General features: G+C 41.3%; 2 long non-coding RNA genes and 2 other non-coding genes across 4 annotated transcripts; 1 reads left to right on the top strand and 3 right to left on the bottom strand.

Moving 5' to 3' along the window:
• Nucleotides 1–9,477: 9,477 nt before the first annotated feature.
• LOC144989404 (uncharacterized) lies at nt 9,478–15,951 on the bottom strand. Its single transcript, XR_013653547.1, has 3 exons — nt 15,871–15,951; nt 13,740–13,832; nt 9,478–9,577 (listed from the first exon to the last, which is right to left on the bottom strand). It is a non-coding gene; the product is annotated as an uncharacterized LOC144989404 (long non-coding RNA).
• mir29c (microRNA mir-29c) lies at nt 12,991–13,092 on the bottom strand. Its single transcript, NR_107210.1, has one exon. It is a non-coding gene; the product is annotated as a microRNA mir-29c (primary transcript).
• Nucleotides 13,131–13,229, bottom strand: mir29b-2 (microRNA mir-29b-2). The gene has a single exon (NR_107209.1). It is a non-coding gene; the product is annotated as a microRNA mir-29b-2 (primary transcript).
• Nucleotides 15,952–19,586: 3,635 nt separating the features above from the next.
• Nucleotides 19,587–22,374, top strand: LOC110017642 (uncharacterized). Its single transcript, XR_013653546.1, has 3 exons — nt 19,587–19,960; nt 20,980–21,089; nt 22,202–22,374. It is a non-coding gene; the product is annotated as an uncharacterized LOC110017642 (long non-coding RNA).
• Nucleotides 22,375–22,716: the final 342 nt, after the last annotated feature.

The raw sequence follows: 22,716 nt of genomic DNA, 5'->3' as shown, positions 1-22,716 counted from the left end.
CAGTTTTGTGTTTGAGCGCCCCCAAGTTGTGTTTTACTGTAACTTCAGAAGCTCCAGACACGTGTGCAAAAGCGCCATTCTCATTGGTCGAATAGATTTCGACGCGACGCGTCAAAAAAAAAAAACGAACCCGAGGCGTTTTTTTTTTTTTGACGCTTTGTCGCGTGGCGTTTTTTCGCGTCGGTGTGCACACTCTCATTGGTGCCCTTTGTTTAGTCACGAGGCGTTAAACGTCGGCGAAAATCGCCGGCGAAATTCATCCCGGTGTGAACAGGCCTTTACATTATTGATACTTTTATTGATCCCACAATGGGGAAATTCTTCTCTGCATTTTGACCCATCCCCTGGGGGAGCGGTGAGCTGCAGCCTAACAGCGCTTGGGAGGCAGTAGCATTAAGGGCCTTGCCCAAGGGCCCTCACTGGGTGATGTTCATTTGCTCGCCATTGATATGGTAATTGACCCAGTACAATTGTTTATCCCCCTCCGGGAATCGAGGGGGATAAACAATTCCTGCATTTTAGCCTCTTACCTTACCAACTGAGCTACCCAGCTAGAGGTGCAACAAAAATGGTGAGCAATATCGGAGCCAGCCAGCCGTACAGTTTAGAAATTAAAGAAAATAAAGACTTACATGGATCTATTTGGCTGCAAATGGATGCATCAGAATGGAGCGGAGCAGGTGCCCCGCTGGTTGTCGTTTCAAAGTCACAAGTACAAGCTTTTTCAAACTGCAATTTTTTTCCGCTGCCCAACATTTTGAACATAAAATACTCTGTAAAGCAATTTTAAGCTTACATTTCTTTCTACTTGTTATCCACCCTCAGAAAAATGCCACATGTTAAAAACACACAAAGACATCATCAGAAAGGGTCTTTAAAAGACAGAATGACAATGATTTTACCGTAGAAAAAGTTTTTACTGAGAGCACTGCCACCAAATATATTATAATTTTAAATAAAAGTTTTTTAAAGTATCATCAGTTCAAGATGTGGACTTTCTTTTTATTGTTCCTCTGAGAGTTTCTGGATTTGACATGTTTGGTTTTGAACCAATAAAAATGTAGCTGGTGAAGGGAACATGGTTTCTGCTGTCAGGATTTTATTTAGAAACTAACCTCCAATAAAAAAAGAAAGGATAAATCCTGGTAAAGGTGGCTCAGAAAGAGTGGAACATGTTTAAAGGAACCGTCACAAAAAAGCGGATCAACAAACACTGAAGTGAATTGGAACCTCAACCATTCATAATTGGACCTGAGCCACCTGCCTGATCATAAAGGGTGTCAGAACTGTTGATATTACAGATATTTATGTGATGATGGGGGGGCTAACGTGGTGGGAGTGAAAGAGGCATCAGCATCCGGAGAATGCTGAGCTGCTCAGAAACACTCGTCTTGTGTCTGCTGCAAGTGCTTCTCATAAGAATGAGTCATTCCCACCACAAGCACTTGCCAACTATCCCGCTGCAGTCGACAGCCAGCTGCAGCGTCCCGACTCCATCCTGGAGGGAATTAACCTTTTTCTGCTTAGTTAACTCTTTCCACAGTCTGTTAGAGACAAATAAAACAAACCTTCTATTCTGCATTCCACAAGCAAACAGTATTAGTCAGTCCTGTAGACCGCAGTGAAGGCACAGACCACTTATGTTAGCATGCACCTTTGGATTGGCTGGTGGAAAGCCAAAAAGACAAGTTCAGAAGATTTCATGACAAGAATGACCAATTGAACCCCAACAGATACATAAGACTAAGGATGGCCCGCTTGACACGGCGCGCGGTTCACCTTCATGAAAGAGAGTGTTTCGGCACAATGTTTTGGGGCGTGTGTCAACTAGCGCAGATCACGTGGTGGCTGACGTATGACGCGCCAAATGCTTTGTTTGGTCGAACTACGCTTCAGAAATGCGAAATGAATTCTGAACGTCTCCCGACCAGTTGCATTGTTTCCCCTGTATTGGAATCAGCGTCAGTTCATTGCACTTTACCATGGCTCCTATTAACAACGTGCTGTGGCTCCGGATCGTTTCAACTCGGTTTTTCCTAATAAAACACTACATCATGAACGTTGAGTATCAAAAAATAAAAAAACACTTCAATCAATGTATGATTGCCATTTTGACCATGAGGGTAACAGTCTGCATGAGATCGTTAAAAGAGGAGCAATTAGTATACTCTCCTCTCCAGTATCAACACCCATTTCTTTGCATACACACCCCAAACAGCCAAACAGCATGGATGTTACTTCTGCTCGCAGCCCCCTAACTCATGGTGAGGAAATTTACACACAAGATTTGCAACAATGTGATGAGCCACAAAGAGCCGCATGCTTATTGGCCGAGAGCCGCATGCGTCACCTCTGATTTAAACAAACTCTCTGCCCCTCTCACCGTGGTGGGGGTGTGGCAGTTGTGTACAAGGACAACTATACATGCAAAGACATGAATGCCATAACTCTCTTCTTTTGAATCTCTGCAATTCAAGGTTGATTCCTCAGATCCATTTTATTGTGTGTTAGTCTACCATCCCCCTGGTCCTGCTGCTCCCTTTTTACATTCAATTCAATTCAATTCAATTCAATTTTATTTGTATAGCCCAAAATCACAACAACAGTCGTCTCGATGGGCTTCGAAGTAAAACATGAAATCAAAAGGATCACGAATACAAAGAGTTCAATAGAAAAATACTAAAATGAACTAACAAACTGACTAAGCTATACTGGCATCCCTGCCCTTAGACCCCCCTTCGCGGTAAGGAAAAACTCCCAAAAAACCGGATTCCGGAAAAAACGAAGAAACCTCAGGGGTGCCCACATGAAGGAGGGATCCTCCCCCAGGACGGACAGGCGATTTACCAGAAATCTTAGAGAAGAATTAACTTATCTAAATCTACAACTACATATATAAAAGTCCAGCAGACGAGCTTCATCCAGCCGTGGTTGTGGGGACAGTCAAGGGCGCGAGTCGAGCCGGAGACAGGAACCACAGGAGCAGACAGGAGCAGGAGCAGAGGCGAGGTACTCGGTCAGGTACAGAGCAGAGACGAGCCAGAGATGAGCCAGAGGCAGGATCCACAGCCAGGTGTAGGAGCAGGAGCAAAGGCGAGGTAAACGGTCAGGAACTGGAGCACGGATGAGCCAACTGGAGTCTGGAAGCACTCCCACTCCCCAGGAGGGGAGAGGAAAAGAGGGACAATACATGAATCGCACTGCACCAAACAGCGGCATGGAAAACTAAATGATGAATAATGATCAAGAATAGAGGAGAGGAAGGGTAGAAGTAAAAAAAAAAGGAAAGAGGACAGAACCCCAGTGCACCATAGTTACCCCAGCTTCAACTTCTAGCAGCCTTTTAAAAGAAATAGTTATTATTAAGTTTAATTTAAAAAAAATTAACATTAAGTTAAATAATCTCTGAATACTAACTAGTCTGACAATAAGCCTGTCCAAAGAGGAATGTTTTCAGTCTAGCTTTGAATGTAGAAACTGAGTCGGCCTCTCTTACATGAGCTGGGAGTTTATTCCATAAGACAGGGGCTTGGTGACTAAACGCTCTACATCCAACCGTACTTTTACTTATTCTAGGAACCACAAGCAGTCCTGCATTTTGCGAGCGAAGTGTTCTCATTGGATGGTAAGGGACTATGAGGTCCTTAATATAGGACGGGGCCATTCCATGTAAGGCCTTATAGGTTAACAGGAGGATCTTGAACTTGATTCTGGAATCAACTGGGAGCCAATGGAGCGAAACTAACACAGGAGTGATGTGATCTCTTCTGCTAGTTCCAGCTAACAATCTAGCTGCTGCGTTCTGAACAAGCTGGAGACTTCTTAAGGAACTCTTAGGACACGCTGCTAACAAGGAGTTACAGTAATCCAGCCTCGACGTAACAAATGCATGGATGAGTTTTTCAGCATCACTCTTAGAAAGTATATTTCTGATCTTAGCAATATTCCGCAGGTGAAAAAAGGCAGTTCTGCACGCCTGAGATATGTGAGCCTTAAATGATAAATCCTGGTCAAGTAAAACCCCAAGGTTTCTAACTGTGGAATTGGGGGCTATACTTATGCCATCCAGGGAGACTATCTGAGCAGAAAAGTATCTCGGAGGTTTTTAGGACCAAGTATAATGACCTCAGTTTTTTCTGGGTTCAAGAGGAGGTAATTAATTGTCATCCAGGTCTTGATGTCACTGATGCAGGCGTTCAGTTTCTCTATCTGGTCATTCTGGTCAGGCTTCATGGATAAATACAACTGCGTATCGTCGGCATAACAATGAAAATTAATGCTGTGTTTCCTGATTATGTTTCCTAGGGGTAGCATATAAAGCGTAAACAGGATCGGTCCCAAGACTGAGCCCTGTGGGACTCCATAGTTGACTCGAGTGCACTGAGAGGAATGGCCATTTACATTAACGAACTGATACCTATCGGACAGATAGGATTTAAACCACTGGAGAGCAGATCCTCTGATCCCTATGTCCTGCTCTAATCTATGGAGTAAAATACCGTAGTCGATAGTGTCAAAGGCTGCACTGAGGTCCAACAGGACCAGAATAGAAAGTAGTCCCTTTTCTGAGGCCAATAACAAGTCATCAGAGACTCTAACTAGTGCAGTTTCCGTACTGTGGTGGGGTCTAAACCCCGACTGAAAGTCTTCAAAGTGGCTGTTGTCCTGTAGGTGGCAGTAAAGCTGCTTAACTACAACTCTTTCTAGGATTTTAGAAATAAAGGGCAGGTTTGATATCGGTCTATAGTTGGCCAAGATGCTAGGATCCAAACTGGGCTTTTTCAGAAGAGGTTTAACAACTGCATATTTAAAAGACTGTGGCACGTAACCCATTTCCAGAGAGGCATTTATCATTGTTAATATGGGATCATTAATTAGGGGAAAAGTTTTACATGGTTTTAGAGACCTTCTGTCTTCGATTATAAAAATGGAAAAGGTTTTAATACTAGGGTATTTTAACCTTCCTTTTTGACTTGATAATTTTAATATCAATCAGCACGTCTATGACCCCACCCATCAAAAGGGCAACACTTTTGTCATGTTATAGGTGGAGAGATGAGACTGATTGTCGTTCACAACACTGCTTTGTCATCTCAAAAGCAGCTTACCACACGTTGCAGGAACAGACACGTTTCTTCAGAAAAACATTTAACTTCTGACCCCTAGTGGTCAGTCCTCCACAGGTATGGTAAGTACAGGGGATCAAATCTCACAACATCTCCCCTCTTAGAAAAAATAAACATTTTCTACTATCTTGGCAATGACAATAATTGAAGGGTGAAGTTCTGAAAGTAGTTGGGCTGAGTGTCTGCAGTTGTAGAAGAATTGGTAGGAATCTATGGCAGTTGTGTCCTTCTGGCGGACATGATCTGGATTGATTGGACTTGGTATTAAAGTCTTTTCCAACACAGGGTCGATGGTTCGGATTTGTCCACCAGTGATGAGCTGTGCTGGTACCTGTCGCTGCAATTGGATTACAGCGGTAACTCATGATTGCTAAGCAAGGATCTGGCTGTTTTAAAATGTACTTTGCAGTTTGAACAGCCCTCTCACCAGCTCCACTGCCCCGTCCCACTCCACCAACCCTCAACACTTGGCCAGGCACATCAAAAACCCAGAATGAAAGCCAAGCTCTGCATGGAGGGGAACTCACTTTAATTAAAGTCAAATGAAGCACTGGGCCTACATGGTGGTGCAGAGGTTAGCGCTCTCACCTCACAGGAAGAACGTCCTGGTTCAGGTCCCGGATAGCGTTTGCAATCTAACAACACTTTATTCTACACAGTTAATGTTTGTCCTTTAGTTGAAGGACCACACATGCAGGAAAACCAAAGACTACTGGTCCATGAAGGGGTGGGGGAAAACAGCATGTGCAGTGGAATAATAACCAAGAACACCAATGGGCTCTCTGGGGCCTAGGGAACAGCTAAGTTCACAGATTAGCGCAGGTGTCGCTCTGACTTTAATGGTTAAATCTGCAGCTAAAATCAGCTCCAACACACTTTCCTCCAATAAAGGCGTCAGTCTTCCTTTAACCACCTGAAAGTTCAACACCAGGCTTTGAGAAGGGTCTAACCATGTTAATGTAATTCAGACACTTTCTGTAACTCCACGAGGAGCTATCCCCTAAGTTCCATTTAAAGACTTTTCTGAACATCTTCAAGTAAAGATGATGATAAATCTGGAACTTCCATAAAAACCCAAAGATTGGTAATTCTGAAATGTTTTACACATCCTTGATAGATTCTAATGACACCACAAAACAGTCACGTGTTAAAAGAGCTCAGGGACAATAGAACAAGAGGATGCGGGGAAGTCTCACAGAGTTGGGAGCCTCTGTTTTGATGACAGATGATCCAATTCCAGGACATGTAAAAGAGTCCACTTTCACACGAAAGACCAAAGGCATGCTGGGAAGCTCCAACAGAAAGCTGTTCATAACAGTGCTACTAAGCTGATTACTTTTTTGCTATGTTTGTAAACTTTTCAAACCTCATTAGCACCTTTTTTTAAAGTCTCTGCATACCTCTTTGATCTTTTTTTTTCTCTCAAAAGGGTTGAAAAGATGTTGTGATTATGGGATGGCATCATGTAATGACTTCTGACAGCCAATAGCTACTTTTCTACTTTCCTATTAAAGGCAGAAGAACGTAATTCATGAACATCCACAGAGATCAAAGGGCCAACCAATACAGGTCTTTACTTGGATCTATTGCTGATCCTTGGAAACCAGGCTGGACTGTGACATTTCTGTCTAAGGATTGGAAAATATCAATGATACACTGTATAGATCCCCTGTATAGATTTTTTACATTTCAATATACTGGTGCCAAATATGCAACATGTTTCTTTACACAAAGGCTTGGGAATAGACTATTCTGAACACAGAAGAAAGACAATCAAACATCTTCCTGATGACCGGACAGTCTAATCATTACCAATCCACAACTGATATTTCTGGGTAATTTAGATTCAGCACTTTGTCTTCATGTTCAAAATGTTAAAACACATAATATATTTTCTGAAAACTGAACATCAAAGAGCTCTGTTTAAAAAAACAATGTTTCCATTTTCTAAATAGCAAAAAAACATTAATTTCATTGATTATAAATTGGACTAAATAACTAAGGCTGAGAATTACTGCTAAATTCATGAATCAATTTCAATTCACAATTTTTTGATGAGTTTTGCTTTAAAATTTGAAAATGAACACTTTGATACCAAGTCAATACTTTTAATTTCCATTTAAAATTCAGTTAGTTTGGTGATTTTAAAAAACTGTTTTAATGTAACTATTTGAGGTAATGGCTGCATGGTGGCGCAGTGGTTTAGCGCTCTTGCCTCTCAGCAAGAAGGCCCCTGGTTTAAGTCCCGGCTGGGGGACCTGAAACAGAACAACAATGGGGGACCTTTCTGTGTAGTTTGCATGTTCTCCCCGTGCATGCGTGGGTTTTCTTGGACTCCGGCTTCCTCCCACCATCCAAAAACATGCTTCCTGGGTTAATTGGTCACTCCAAATTGTCCATATGTGTGAATGTGAGTGTGCATGGGTGTGCGATATGTGTGACCCTGCAATAGACTGGCGACCTGTCCAGGGTGTCCCCTGCCTTCCCCCATAACTGGCCTGGAGAGGCTCCGGCAGCCCCATGACCCCAAAAGGGATAAATGGAAGAAAATGAATGATGAAGGAATGAATGTTTTAATGTAAATATTTAAGGTAAACTTAAAAGTAATTCGTGGGATTTTTAATTTCCACATTAAAAAATAAACAGCAAAGCGGAATTCCCTCAGAAAAAAGTAATGAAGATGCATTTTTCCCTATACCTGGTTTTTTATCAAAACAAGTTCTCCAAAATGGCAAAATAGTCTGACGTCATACAAGTTGTAGCCCTAACCCCCCATGATCTTATAGGGCTAAGAGGTTAAGCTTGGTTTTGTAGGATGCCTAGTGGCTGCACACTGAATTGCTTTGCCTCCACTTCCTTTTGGTTTTAATCCGTCCTAGGTAGATCTGTTTCTCTACTGAGTGCAGAACTTGAAAAAAATGAAGACCAAAGACTGAAAAGTGACGTTGACAGAAAAGAAACTCTGTTGTTTGCTTGAGACCTTTGAAACCCATCTTTACAAAACATAGAACATAATCTTTGTAATTATCAGACACTTTGTGCAAATGCTGTCCTGCAATTTAGCCATTCTTCCAGTATGCAGTGGCAGGAAAGCATTAACTGCTAAACATTTAACAAAAACAAAGTGCTTAAGTTCCAGTTTGGGGTGTGAACTAGGCTGACTCATCACGTGCATGGTTTTTTTCATGTATGAAATTTGAATTGAATATTTGCCAGTGTGCATGGAAACATTATCTAGACCAAAATGCATGTGTGGGCCCCTACGGCCTGGAAACAAGACTTCTTCCTCACTGTTTACCTGCTCAGGGCACAGAGAGATGCATGAGTCAAAGCTTTAAAATTCCATCAGCCTTGCCCATTTTTGTGAAAGCCTGCTAACTCCGACACTCCCCCTTTGCTGACCCCACTATCTGCATGCCTTCCTCTAGCTTTTGTCCCTTGCTGCCCTGGCAGTTAGAGAGTGACCACAGTTTTATGAAGATGTTAGCTTACTGAAGTTCAAGCATCTCATAAAAGCATTTATATGTTGTCTCAGCCCATACTGTAACAGGAACAATGAGTGCATAGTTCTGCAGGCCTGAAAGTTGACTGAATCCTGCTTGGCAACCAAAGAACAGGGAAACAAAAATCACACGAGCAGTGACAGCTAATCCTACCTGGGTTTGCCAGCATTTTTTTGTCATCCAATTTTGTCATGAAGGTTAGATATTGGGTGATGCTCTTCCATGTTTTCATGCAGAAATAGCTGGACACCAGGGAGGGGCTTAGCTTACTGACACCAGATGGGAGAGTCCAACATAATCCCTCTGACCATCCAAAAGAATGTTCATCTCATGTTTTAGAAGGTGCCAGTTCCAATAAAAACTGTCTGAATGGATGTTTGCAGAAGGTCAATCATTTGCAGTCAACTGGTCGAAACTAATCATTTTCTGCTCTTCTGAAGTGGTTTTCATGCAAACAGAAGGAAAGAAAAGTTAGCCTAAAACAGACTTTGAAATGTGCATTGAGTGGACAGTCCTTTTTTCAATTAGAGACTTTATTAAAGACCAATTCCAATGAAAATGTTGGTGTGGCACCAGAAATGGAGACTCATCAGTCCAGACGTTTTTCCAATCTTCTGTGAGTCTGTATGAATTGTAGCCTCAGTTTCCTGTTTTTAAAAGGAGTGGCCCGATGTGGTCTTCTGCTGCTGTAGTCCATCTGCCTTAAGGTTGGATGTGTTGTGTGTTCAGGAGGCTCTTCTGCAGACCTCAGTTGGAACCAGTGGTTCTTATTCCTGTTGCCTTTCTATTAGTTGGAACCATTTTCCTCTGACATCAACAAGGCATTTCTGCCCACAGAACTGCTGCTTACTGGATATTTTCTCTTTTTGGACTATTCGGATGTTCAAACTCACTTCAATCCCCTTTCTTCCCGGTTCTGATGCTGATGTTTGAACTGCAGCCGATCGTCTGTAAAAAGGCCACAGAAATGCTTTGAGTTCTCACCATCTGACTGGCTGATTAGAAATTTGCATTACAGTAAACCCTTGTTTTTCACGGGGGTTACGTTCCGAAAAGAACCCGTGATGGGCAAAATCCGTGAAGTAGAAACCTTTTTTTTTTTTTACAATTATTATCCAATTAAATACTCTATTATACATTGAAAAGGAAGAACAAACCATTTTACAGGCTCAAGCATTTGTTTCACAAATAAAAGTACTTTAGAAACTTTTTTTTTCAACAAATAACTTCTGGACTGTACTGTCAAATAATCATTTTAATCATCAATGTGAACAGAAGGCTTCATATTGCGGAGATTAGCCCCGCCCACCGCGACCCGAGTAATTGGATTAAACGGGAGAAAATTTAAAATGATTTTTAAAAAAATGCAAAGTACAGACAAATAGTGACGTAGGTGTATTTCACTGCTCTACAGACTGAGCCCCTGCATTCTGACTCCGCTCTGCAGTGTTTTCTTCTTTTGAAGCCCGCGGTGCAGCTGTGTGGGTTCTGGAGAAGAACATAGTGACATGCAGTTGTCGCTTTTTTTTCTATGGGTTTTAGAGAAACTCGAAATTGCATGATGATTTGCACGTACGTGTTGTAAATTTGGCAAGCTGTTTTACGTACGTGTACATATTAAACTGCAACGTTATTGACGCACAGGTAGAGAAGATGCGGAGTGACTTTTTAGCCAATCAGAATGCAGAACACAATGCACGATGCAAATCCGTGTAGCAGCGAAACCGTGAAAAGTAAACCGCGTTATAGCGAGGGATCACTGTATTCAATTCAATTAAGTTTCAATTGTTCAGCCCTAGTACAACACTGTTGTCTGAACAGGCTTCACTAATTATACAAAATATGAAATTAGTTATAAAAGACAACAGGTGATTGCTAAACTAAACTGGTCCGAATTTCTATAAATCACAACAAACATTTGTGAAATAGAGCGTAAAACTATTTCCCCCCTGAACACAACAGTTTCCTTTCAACTTCCTTTCAGTTTGAAGAATCGGTCCCACTTTAATATGTCAGTAACGGCACCACATCTCAGGGCTTTGGACCAGTGCATACTCATGTTTGGTAATCAGACACCGGATATCAAAATATACGCAACAATAAAATGTTAATCTATTGACGTGTTGGGTATCCACTGGTCAGTGACATGCCATCAGAGCAATCAGAAATCATTATCGAGTCTTTATGAAAATATTTTAACGGGGGTCCAGGTATTTCTGCGATGCTCACACTCCGCAATGTTTGGGGTCAACGAAGTAGCCCTCCAGTGCATTCCACATCCTGCACAACCAGAATAAGAATTAAAATAGTTATTTAGAGTTAAATCTGAGTTAACAATTATGTAAAATTTGAATATTTAGCTACAAGGCTCACCAAAATAAGAACTCTTTATCAGAGTGTAAAGGAGGGCCTGGTGCTGGTCTTAAAGTTACCGTGAAGTGTTCTGATTGACTGCTGAAGTTCTGCTGGAGCAGCTGAACCTCCAGCTGCAGATATTATCAGGAATCAGTACATCCACTACAGGACACCTTCCTCCTCACAACTGAAGGGCCCAACTGCAACCCACCAACAACCTGTCCCAGTTCTTAGCCATCTGCGGAGTACATACCTGGAGATTTCAGAGTAATGGAACGAGCACCCAGTACAGATAGCAGAGCAACTTGCTCTTTGGGAGCTTTTCAGCCACAAATGAGGGACGTGGAAGTATTTTATCATGGGAGGGGGTGAAGACAAAGCATCATTCAGTGTCATACATACACCCACAAACGCACACGTTTTTTTCAAAGGTTGACATATTCTCTTAATTTGTGTCTTCTCAATGACCTAGCAATTAATGCACAGACCTCTTAAAGGTGATTTGGGGGGGGGGGGGGGGGGGGGGATTGCCGTGTACAAAAGCGCTCTGTCGCCCCCATGCTGAACTACTTAGAAATTGCTGCAGCTGCTCTAAAATGAGAGTCCATTCAAAGAGATGGTGACGTGGTACAAACAGATCTATGGTTGCGAACAGGTATTTGACCCTACAGCAGGTGAGAAAGGTATCCCTATAGAAACATTACTGCTCTGAGGAATATTTGAAGGGAGGGGAAAATAAAATAAAAAGCTTTCCTTAAATGTCATTTTTTTTACTTGCAAGAAAAAGAGCAGGCAGACTTGACCTGAAGCTGTTTTCATATCCAAAGATTCACTTTATTGAACAGATCAAAAATCTAATTTCACTGTAAAAAAATAAAATTGCAAAACAGGAAAACAAAAACATTTTAATAAATCTGAATCAAAGTTTAGGGTCAAAGTTTACTGGCCTCAAATGTAAAGTTGCACAAAAATACTGAAAAAGTCTATAAACTGTACTTAAAAAAAAAAAAAAAAAGATGACACGGCTGCGTTCTGAGCACCACTCAGAGATCAGTTCGGTGTTTTTTGTTTTTTCCCCCCTCTGCTGTGCGCTGCTACTACTGTACACATTGGACTGCAGCGCTTCCCACACCTCCAACGTAATCTTCAAATTCACAGATGACACCACTGTGCTGGGCCTGAATCTCAAATGTGATGAAAAGGCGTACAGGACGGAGATCAGTAACCTGGCCAGGTGGTGCTCGGTCGACAACCTGTCCCTAAACATCCAGAAGACCAAAGAAGTCATCTTGGACTCTATTAGACATGGCTACGCACATGTCCCTCTAGAAATGAATGCAGAATGCGAGGACAGTACCCCCTCTAACAGGATCCTGGGAACCATCATTAATGCTGACCTGTCCAGGTTTTAGACACACCTATTCCACATCCTGAGGAGGGGTCCCCTGGACCAGAGGCTGCTGGTGAGTTTCTACCACTGCTCCATGGAGAGGACAGCCACCTTCTCCCCGGGTGTGTGGTACCCAGGCTTCACGGCACTGGATAGAAAGGCTGTGCAGAGGCACAACACCACAAGCCAGAACATTATCGGCTGCCCCCGGCCTCCCTTGAGACCTCATCAAGAGGTCGATGAGGTCACTCACCAGACTCAAACAGCTTCTTCCTCTGGGCCATACGAATGCTAAACATCCTCAAATGATTCCTCTGTCAAACAGCCAAAAACTGTACACAACACTTTAAGCATATTTATTACTGTGTTTCTTGTACTTTAATTGCATCAATATATTTTTTTTTCCTTTCAAGTGCTCTATGCCATTTTCCTTTGTTTCTCACTATTGCCCTGAGCACTGCTGCTGTAGAAACCACCGCTGCTGCTTGCACAAGAAAAGTTTCTATTCATTTGCTTAACTAAGAGTTTTTCAACAAATTAGAACTGCATAAACAGTATCTTAGAATCAAAACTACATACCACTTTCTGAAAGCTCAAGGATTGGAGATCGCACTGATGCAGTGTTCCACAGTGTCATAACCGATTTCAAATGGTGCTAGAAGGCTGCAGAAGGCTCTAAACACCAGAGGAAATCAGTTATCTTTGAGTGGCATATGTACGTGCCATGTGTCCTTATGGAGCTCTTGCACCAAAGCCGTCCTGCTGTCCCCAAGAACACTGATTTCAAATGGTGCTAGACAACAGAAAGACACATCTAAACCACCACGTGAAACCAGCTTCTTAGGGAAGACCAACTGCAGCACTGAGAGAAGCCAGATATTCTGACTGACACGATGCCATGAACCTTCCACACGCATGGGGTTTTTTCCAGTGGAAACTGAAAAAAAAAGAGCTGCAGCAAAGCATTCTTTTCTAGAAAATGTTCACATAATTCAACACAACTCCTTTGAACTTACCCATCAAGGATCAAGCCAAAAAGCACACAGTCAGCTTAAATGCTATTTTAAAGGTCACTTTGGTTTTATCTGTTGGATCTGTCCTAATGAGATAACCTCCTCTCAGACAGCCAATGCAGAGATGAAATGAGTAAAGTGTCACTTTACTGTGACCAGCTTCTGCTGCAGCAGAAAGTTTCAATGCAAGTGAAAACAGCTGAGCTGCACTTAAACTGAGGGGATAACAGGTGTGCTGGAGCCAGATCACAGGAGGGAGGAGCCTCATCACCAGAGCGCTAAGCCTGATCAAAGGAGGGAGGAGCCTCATCACAGGAGGGAGGAGCTTCATCACACAAGGGAGGAGCCTTACCACAGGAGGGAGGAGCTGCATTCAAGGCCACCAGTGAACACAGGAGCCATCCTTGCTCCTGTCCTGCTCGTGTCGTGTTGTTGAAATGGATGTCTGCCAACACAAACAACATGAGAGGACTTATGGAGCTGGCACAAGCCACTACAGAACATGGAGGATAAGGCTCTAACTCAGACATGTGACACTTTTATTTATTAAATGAGCTTTTTTCTGACAAAAGTTGGCATGGAAAGCAGAAATGTTTGAAAAAGATTCAGCTAGAAGCACATCCAGTGACCCACTAAATGATCAGACATCAGTTCAGATCATCTGTAAAAAGGAGATGGAAAAAGGTTCTCCAGTCAAGTGTGTAAAATAAATAAGGGTATTTCAAAACAATGTTCTTCACTGTTGAATTGCAAAAGACTTGCAGATCTTTAAGTCTTCAGTGTAGAACTTGATCAAAAGTGTCAGAGAAAAGGAAGTAATCTCTGTGTGTCAGGGACAAAGCTGCAAACTAAGGGTGTGTATTGGCAAGTGTGGCGATACGATACATATCCCAATAATGTATTGGAACACGATTTCTTTCTTTTTTTTAAATGGAGGACTTAGAAAAACTCTACCTGAATTTCAATACGTCTTTCATCATAATAAAATTGTAAATTCAGTTTATTCAATGATCACAAAGTTAAGCACTGCAACTGCATCTCATAAGGTGCTTTTACGTATTTGCTCCAGGCTTTAGAGGAAGAAGGCCTTTCCATGTCTTTTTAGCATTCAGTTCAAAAGCAGACAAGTGAAGCGGCTGCAGTCCAGCTCTTTCACTGAAGGACAACATTCAGATTCCAAACATCTTCAGCAGCCTCAACAACCATGATCACACAAAAATGTAACCAAACTTTATCACCAGAACTCAGAATTCACAAAGTCTTTGGACAGTTTAGAAAAAAAAGTGGCGTTCCTACACTACACGACCATGAAAGACTGAGCTCACTCTGATGACTCATGACATCACTCAAAACTTTGATTTTCTGTCTGTCCATTAAAGCTTTATTGGTGTTTCTTTCTATCGTCTGGCTGGAACAGGAAGGCACCTAAAAAGGTTCCCTTGGCCCTGAGAGCTGTCGTTTCAAGGTTCTGAGTACAAACACGACCCGCTCTGCTAAGGTTCTTCTTTCATCAATGAATTTCAGAGATACGTTTACATCGTCTATGCTACGGAAAGTGTGGTTTCTTCATTGTGAGGACAAAAGACATTTTTAACTGAAACCCCACATCAAAAACATTACAGAAGCTAAATTAGGCAGTTTCAGGGAGCATTTCTAAATGTGACCAGCAGGGGGAGACTCTCTATCAGCAATCATTTCAACCCAATTCTACCTCTCCATAAAGAGCATCTGTGAAGAATAAAAGCAAAGGAAGGTAACTCCAATCCTACATATAATGATACTTGCACCTCTTATTTTGTGAGGTTTTTGCAGCTCCACACTATAAACTTGAAACAGAACATATAGAAATATGGTCGAAGTCCAATAATGAAATTTTGAAATTACTTCTCTAAATTATTGTGTCTTTACTTGCCTCACATATTAAAAGGCAGATTATATATACTCCAATGTTACATAGGAATAACATTAATTAAACAGAAAAATAGAACAATAGAAATTACAGTTATTGAAACATTTCTTAGGTGAAAACAACACAATATTTTAGGCTTTACAGAAATTTGAAGCCCCAGTCCTAGTTTGTGAAGGTAAAACATATTGGAGCTGTCATATGACAAAATACTAAATATTTAAACATAAAAGTTTAGTGTTTTTCTAAACCAGGATGTTTCGTCGTCACTTCTGCTGCTATGCCTCTTTATTTCAAAAGTACAACTGCAGAATCAAACGGAAGAGTCAATCATGTGGATTCTGAGTAACATTTTCAAGGAAAGACAAAATCTACACTTTTTAGAGGGCATATGCTTTAAGCACCACTACTGTTGTCATGGTAACAGCTCGAGAGAAAAAGTCAATACAAACAAACATGGAGGCTGACACCACATGATGATGGCGCACGTGTTCGCAGACGCGCACAGCAGCAGCTGTGAAGCAATGCTGTCCGTTCAGACGCCACCAACGCTCAGTAAAAATGAATAAACACTCACTGCGTTCCAGACGGTGTCCCTCGCAGACTTTGCCTCGCTGTCGGCGATGCTGCAGGAAGGAAGAATAAAACCACATGACACCAGCGTGGAAAGCCCCTGCGAATGAACACATGAATACATCTATGCATCAACATGCAGCAGTGCTCATCTTTTAGCATTACAGCGCATGTAGCTGTGGATGGCAGACTGGACCTGTCTTGCAGGTGGGGACTGAGCGTGTCACACCAATGCCATTGTTTTAAAAAGTTCATGTGAGAGGTCACAATTCATTAAAAAAGCATCAGTCCTTAAGATTTGAGGGAAAAATTGTGCCAAAATCGTTTTCTTACCCCCCACATCATCATCATCATCATCATCATCATCATCATCATCATCATCATCATCATCATCATCATCATCATCACCTTAACTTATTGCTAAAACTAAATTTTCCTTCCAGATTCAGCAGAGCTTTATGCAGCTTCTCCAGTAGCAGCAAAGTTTGACTTCATTAGAGACAAATATATACAAACTAAAACAGAAAGTCTACAAAGTTTAGGTAAAGAGGTTTAATGATTCAGATATGATGGGAAAAATTGTACAGAAAAACAAAAAGCAAAATAAGCATTACACTAAATAGAAAAAAAAATTAAACTGCTGAAAAAAAGCTCAACAATGTCACTGGCATGTTCAATTAGTATTAAAAAAATTGTAATGAAGCTCATATTATTCCAATGAATAGTAAAATAATTTGCTCAAAAAAAGAAAAAAAAAGGGGGGGATGACAGCAGAAGCAAGGCTATACAAAAATACATCAATAAACACATTTAAAAACTCCAGGGCTTGACATTAAAAGCTAAAAGTAAAGTGTAAAAAAAAAAATAACATGCCGCCAGATGCACAGGTGAGCTTATAATACGTATGTTTATAATACAAATTCACCTCTGAGTTGTGGGCCGGACTGCTGGTATGTAGTAACCCTGCACACTTTCCCATCATCCCTTTGGTTATAATCTCTCCCACTAGTTTACAGGACCTTCTCACCCCCAAGCTAACATTAGCGCTGCAATAAACATAGCGAGCAGTATCAGAGCTATCCAGCCATACAGTTTAACCCTCCTACTATCCTTGGGGTCAATTTGACCCTAATTCAATGTTTGTCATTAAAGAAATAATAGTTAACCTTTTTGATTTTACTTCATATTTCATGGCTTTTTCTAATTTGATGGGGAAAACTGATTAAGCATAAAATTATCATGATTATATTTTTTTCAATGTGCTAAACACATAGTGCACACATTGGTGTTCCTCGGGGGTCAATTTGACCCCAGGCTGTTTTAGCTGTGTGTGTGTGACCTAACATCCCCACACTTGCAGGTGCAGAGTTGATACTTTGAGTTGATACATAACAGGGGGTGGGGAAAACAACTATTCCCACGAGAACTTTGATATTTTTCGTGGTGAGGTGTGAAATCCTGCCAAAATGAGGAACCCAATGTGGGCTTGTGAGTCGATCACATCCAAGTCTTTCCAACTACACATGCCTCCCCTCTAAAATTATCATCTCATGAAAAATATTTTCAATTGATCGTTACATATTTTATGTTATATACTGTATATATGATAATGTTGAACTGTAAAACTTGAAAGTCACTTTACTTTGCTAAACGTCACTTTGTTGCTGCCGCAGACAACAGAATTTCCCCATCGTGGGATAAATAAAGTTTAATCTCATCTCTCAAATGAAGAACTCAAATAATGACTTCGTCTTCAACATGGCTGACTGTGTGTCTGGTGGGACACACTCAAAGCAAGAAATATGTCTGCAAGGAGCATGCACAGACTCTCTGCACATTCTGTGTACAATAGTGCAGACTAAAAGCTCGACTCAGGGCATAAAGAACTGTGCCATGGTCTGACTATCTGACTTATGTTCTCATTATGATTTTCTGTTTCACACAAAAAAATTAAAAAAAGATAAAAAATAACCTCTAACTCTGCCACTGCCGGTCCCAAGCCCGGATAACAAAAGAGGAGGGGGAAGTGAGACTTTATAGTGAACAACCACAAATTTGTCACAAAAAAATAAAATTAAGTAAATAAATATGTTCATAAAAGGAAAGGGGGTCACTAACATCAGCCAATATGCTTTATTCTGTGAAAGTCATGAATGTGCACCCCAAATTAGAAAAGATTTGGTTGAAAGATATTTAAGATCCACTAACTCTAAAACTGAAAGTATAACCTGATGGTGGCACTACAGGAAAGGTCATATCATCACCAAAACCAATAGGGTTCATACTCTTGTGATCATTAATGTTGTCAGTAAAACTGAGAAGATTTTTATAAAAACTTTTCAAGATGCATTCATTCTAATTTAAAGTTTTGGCCTGATGGTGGTGCTAGAGAACAGGTCAACCCAACGATCTGTTTCATTATCAAGGGGTTATTTATGTATTCAACAAATAAACAATGTGCCTGACAGAAAAACTTGGTAAACAATTTTATGTAAATCATTTTCTGAAGGAAAATATCCCTGGGGTCAAATTCAAGTCAAGTTAAAGTAACTTTATTGTAAATCTCTACAATGTTACCACTTACATAGAAATTGAAATTCTGTTTCTCTTCAGCTTCAGTCTAAATGGGGAAACAACTTTAAATTCCACAATAAAACAACTGTAGGAACTATAAATAGTGGAGGCTATAAATAGTAGAATAATTAACATGAATGTAAAAAATGAGAGAAAAAATAAAGTGACTGTAGTTTAGTTCCTTGTTTAACTTAAAAACATGTTTTTACTGCACTGGAGGACTGGTGGATTGACCCCAAAGGTGAAGTGTGTGAGTAATATTTGAGGATAATACGAGGGTTAAATCCAGATTGCAGCTTAGACAAGGAAAACAAAGACGTACATGGATCCATTTTTCTGCAGGTGGATGCATCGGAATGGGGCGGAGCAGGACGACTTTGGCTTCCTGTTGTAGCTACATAACACCTACAAGCTGTTTCCAACGGCCTTTTACCATCTGTTCCTGATTCGCAATAGTTTGAATAAAGAAATACTCAGAAATTCAGTTTTAATATTAATTTTGTCGTGTCCTCCATCATGAGAAAAATGCTACAACATTTTTAGTGCAGTAAGTTTCGAATGAGGTTTGTAGTACTTCCTTGTGGTGTTAGTTAGACAAACTAATGCAACAGGCAGACAAATTCTCCTTGAGATGGTTCATGATGACAAACAGACACCCAAAGAAGGAACAAATGATCACAGTACAGATTTGTGTATGTTTGTGTGCATGCATTAGTTGTGCATGTTTGTTTCTGTGTGTGTGTGTGTGAGTGTGTGTGCATGCATTACCTATGGGTGTTGGGGTGAATTAACTGTGCATGTTTGTGTGTGCGTCCATTTACTGTGCGTGTTTGTGTGTGAATGCATTAACTGTGAGTGTTTGTGTTTAGATGCATTAGCTCTGCGTCTTTGTGTATGTGTTTGCGTGCATTAGCTGTGCGTCTTTGTGTATGTGTTTGCGTGCATTAGCTGTGCGTGTTTGTGTGTGTGTGTGTGTGCGTGCATTAGCTGTGGGGGTGTGTGTGGAGTGTCTGTTGTCACAGCACAAAGACCTCCCCACACCAGCATTTGTGGGAACGAGCACTGAGGTCTTATGTAACTGCATGGGTTGTCATGGCAACCAAACTACAAACTGATCAACTACAAGCATTTCTTTTCCTTTTAATTACATTGAAATGTGGGCGTCAGTTAAATGCAAGGAGGCTAAAGTCACATCCAGGATGGAACCACTTTTGTTGTTTGACGCCTCTTCTGTCTGCTGTCTTCTGGATTGCTCTCCTAAAGACTAACATTCTGAGAACATGCAACTGGATTCACTCCATGAATCCCCTCATTACATGTACAAGAGGGCAATGTAAGGTCTCACATGGAGCTGCTGTTGCCATGGAGATGGTACAGCATTCTCAGGTGGACATAGTTCTGATGCAGGAGGTTAAAGGGCCAGTGCAGCAGCAGTGCACAGCATGCTCTCTTCCAGTTCCATGTCAGAGTTTGGGCCTCGCTTTGGATGAACTGGAGAACTTTTTTCAGCAGAACAACAGGTATGTCTTCACCTCAGCATCTTCTACTTTACTTAGATTAGATTTCCTATACAGCCAAAGTGGTAGTTTCTGTGAACCATGATACTTATATTGAGAAGTTTCAGAACAGTGGATGATACGGTAAAGTACCGTTAGAAAATAAGCTAATCTTATAGAGCAGTGATCCCCAACCCCAGGCTGTGGACTGTACTGGTGCTTGTAACAGTTTGTGTCGAGCCGCAGAGAAAAAAAGTACACAGCCTACATTTTTCCATGTAATTTATAATCTAATGGAGGTTTTATTTTGAAAATCTACTGGATTCTCTCCCCCACATTTGACTCCATCTTAAGGAATGCTGCTCAGTCAAGTGTTAAATATAAATCTGCTACTTTGTTGAAGCAGCTGCACGGACCCCTAAATTGAAACCCTTGAGCTAGCAAAGTTAACAAAAAACAAACATCTTTGGAAAGTTTTGTTATGCAGAAAAGATCCAGAGAGGAAACAGAAGAAGAGCCTTCAAAATAAAAAAAAATCTGCATGTAACAGACAAAAACGCTGACCTCTGTGGTCCAATGTCCAATGATAAACCGATGAACCCTGCTGCAGGTAGGTGAGAATAGCTTTTCTCCTCCTGGAGGATGGTCATCAAAAATTCGCCCTTGGTTTGTCCTTGAGCTTCTCAGCATCCACTTTTAAACCATCTTGATCCCAGAAGCCCCATTATGTGTGGCCCTGATTCTAGCCATTTTTGCTCCAAGCACAGACACCTTAAAAATAATTCGTCTGATGACTTTTCTTATCTACGTGACCAAGGTGTAGCTTGTTGATGAAGAAGTTCAGTTCTCACTCTGTCTGATGTGATAAAATTACATCTGTCCACATCAGGGACACATCAGCTCCGTCCCCACAAACCTTTACGGTAAAAGAGTTAGGTAGCCTCAATCGCTGACCGTTGGGACGGAAACACTTCCTTGCAAAGGCAACGCCTTTGCTCTTGTTGCTAGATCTGACTCCAGCTTCCTGCTCTATTCTCTCCCAGGAAGTGACACCACGGACAGCGACAGCTCGCCATGATACCACCCCCCCTGCCCTCCATCTGTCCACCAATCTGTCCATCCACACCTCTGACTCCGTCTGCATGGAGAGAAGGTGACACGATGTTACGTGATGATGAAGTTTATCTAGAATTTTTTTCTTTGTCCCCATTTACAGATTCGATGAGTCACACTGAACGTCTACACTGAACTCGTAACAGGTTTTCCTTTTTTTATTTTTGTTTTGTTTGAATCGTGATCACATGCATAATAGTTAGCATGAAAGGTTGACGATGAAAGGATGGAGAGGTGAAAAGAGGGATAGTTGGAAGGTGAATGTAGGAGTCAAATTAAATAAAACAGATGCACAAGATGTTCACACCACTTAGCAACGGGCTATTAGTCATGCCGTGACACCACAGCCTGTACCACCTGCTGCAGGCTGCACCATCACACCTTCAGCTGAGAAAAACCAAACCAGTTAACACTATGCGTGTTGGAGAGGTGGGGAGAAGATAAAAAAGGTCCTTTTCCTACCCTCTGAACCGAAAACTAGTTGAAGATCTCCAAGGGGTTATGACAAACATCCCGTTAGGCCAGAACATTTTTCAAAAATAAAGTTCAAAACACAAAATACATTTTTGAAGGTCAAGCCGCTGATTTCAATGATGATTGCAACCTCTCTGTTGCTTTCAGTTCAATTCCATTCAGAATGCAGGAAAATCAATCAAGTAAAAACATGACATTAGTGGCTGTTTTTGATCATTTAAGATTATTTTCAATAAAGTCAAACAGTCAAAGCAGTATTTAAATAAGTGACAGATCAGAGCAAAGGATTTAAGCACTGGTCAGTGGTGTAGTGGTTAGCACTCCCACCTCACAGCAGTAAAACTGGGTTTAAATCCCAGCTTGGACCTTATTGTGTGGAGTTTGTATGTTCACCATAATGATCTGTGGTTCTTCCTCTCATGGTCTAAAAATATGCATTTCCAGTCAGTTGTTAACTCTACATTCTCCCTATAGGTGTAATGTGTGTGTGTGGTTGTGTGTCTCTAAGTCGCACTGTAAAGTTCAGGGAAAATATCCCGGCTGGATAGGCTCCATCAACCCCGTGACCCCAAAAGGAATTGGAAAATGGATGAATGAATGCTACTTTGCCAGGCTGAAGGGAGACCAGTGCAGCTCGTCTCATCACTGACATGAGCTGCGCATCATGACTTCCCTTAGGTCAGGCAAGGAACATGCAGAGAGGACACCCCGCGGGAAGTGGGCATCATTTCAGGACAAGATGAAGCGGAGAGCAAAGGGGACATGAGACACACAGGAAATGTCTACTTGTAAAACAGGATGGAGACTCAGACGAATGTCAGAGATGGACAAAGACAACATTTCTGAATCATTTTGATGGATGGATTCCTCTTTAAGTAACTAGTAACTCAGTGTCTTTTGTAGTTATTGAAGAATCCTTTAATACTTGTAAGGAAACTTTTCCCACTAGTACTTGAATTTAAGCTAAGTTTAGACAATGTAGTAGCTTTTTGACATGGGCGCACATTTTTGTTTCTCGTTCTGCTTCTGGTGAAATAGGTTTTAAAGTCTTCAAGTCTTACATGTAACTGGTAGAAACCCGAAGGACACACAATGTTTGCTGTGGGCACCGTTCCCCCAGGGGACGGAGCGTATATGGAGAACAAACCCCTCCCATCCAGGTGTGTGAAAGTTTTCGCGATTTTCATGTTTAA

The sequence above is a fragment of the Oryzias latipes genome, chromosome 23 (assembly GCF_053564925.1).
Source record: "Oryzias latipes strain Hd-rR chromosome 23, Olatipes_Hd-rR_3.1".
Classification (NCBI taxonomy): domain Eukaryota; kingdom Metazoa; phylum Chordata; class Actinopteri; order Beloniformes; family Adrianichthyidae; genus Oryzias; species Oryzias latipes.
Note: the sequence above shows the minus strand (reverse complement) of the source record. Positions and strands in the feature narration are given on the sequence as shown.